Source organism: Gossypium hirsutum, chromosome D02 (assembly GCF_007990345.1).
Source record: "Gossypium hirsutum isolate 1008001.06 chromosome D02, Gossypium_hirsutum_v2.1, whole genome shotgun sequence".
Lineage (NCBI taxonomy): Eukaryota > Viridiplantae > Streptophyta > Magnoliopsida > Malvales > Malvaceae > Gossypium > Gossypium hirsutum.
The window spans coordinates 26318730-26320112 of NC_053438.1; the positions used below are offsets into that span (position 1 = coordinate 26318730).

A 1383-nucleotide genomic window follows, 5' to 3' on the forward strand; every position below is an offset into this window, starting at 1 on the left:
AATACAATCCCTGTGGAGACGATAACTCGATACTTACTTATTACTTGATAACGGCTGTGTACACTTGCACAAACCTACGCGTTACAAGTTTTTCGCACTGTTGTCGGGGATTGTCAACTATTGCCATAGTCATTTTTTTCGTGAAATTATTTATTTTAAATTTGATTTATTTCTAACATTACTAACTTATTCTTTTTATTTTTTTTGATTTTCTTTTCAGGTGTTTATGAGCATAGATCGAATTATTGATTTGCTCCCTATAGACCCTAAAATTGAATGAACTTTTAGACAAATAAGATGTGAACGAACAGCTCAAAGACAAGTCGAGATGGACCTTGGAAATCAGAATCAAGACCAAGGTAATCAAGCCGATCATGTACGAAATCACATCTTCATTGTCGATGATAGGGATTGATGCATTAGACAATATGTTGTGCCACTTTTCAATGAGTTAAACCCAAGAATTAGAAGGCCAGATATTGAGCCAACCCAGTTTGAATTGAAACCAGTGATGTTTCAAATGCTACAAATGGTGGGCCAATTTAGTGGTATGCCCATAGAAGATCCACATCTCCGCCTTCGATTGTTTATGGAGGTGAGTGATTCATTCAAGATAGCCGGTGTGACTGAAGACGCACTGAGGTTGAAGTTGTTTCCATACTCGTTGCAAGATTGAGCACGAGCATGGCTCAATTCATTGCCACCAAGTTCTATATCTACATGGCAAGAATTAGCAGAGAGATTTTTGGTTAAGTATTTCCCACCTAGCAAAAACATTAAGTTAAGGAACAAGATCACAACTTTCCAACAATTGGATGACGAGTTTTTGTATGAGGATTGGGAGTGATTCAAGGAGTTACTTTGTAAGTGTCCTCATAATGGGATTCCTCATTGTATCCAATTGGAGACATTTTATAATGGTCTCAATGAACATACAAGATTGATGGTAGATGGTTCCACGAATGGTGCAATTTTGTCTAAGTCTTATAATGAGGCTTATGAGATCAGCGAGAGGATCGCGAGTAATAAATATCAATGGCCAACAAATCGAACAGCTTCAAGAGGACGTGTAGCCGGAGTTCATGAAGTTGACACCCTCACTTCATTATCAGCTCAAGTATCCTCTATTTTCTCTATGATAAAACAATTAACCGCTAATAGTACTAATAATTTTACAGCTCAGCCACCAAGTCTGTTTGAAGTAGTTTCCTGTGTGTACTGTGGGGAAGGTCATTCTTTTGAGAATTGTCCATCAAATCCTGAGTCAGTGTACTATGTGGGGAACCAATATCAAAATAGGAGTGGACAATACCCCAGTCCAACTTCTACAATCCTTCATGGCGTAATCATCCTAACTTTTCTTGGAGCAACCAAGGAAATGGA

The 1383-nt window shown here is 38.1% G+C and overlaps 1 non-coding gene across 1 annotated transcript; it reads right to left on the bottom strand.

Annotated features, from left to right (window-relative positions):
- Nucleotides 1–778: 778 nt before the first annotated feature.
- Nucleotides 779–885, bottom strand: LOC121215076 (small nucleolar RNA R71). The gene has a single exon (XR_005910809.1). It is a non-coding gene; the product is annotated as a small nucleolar RNA R71 (small nucleolar RNA).
- Between the last annotated feature and the right edge of the window lie 498 nt (nt 886–1383).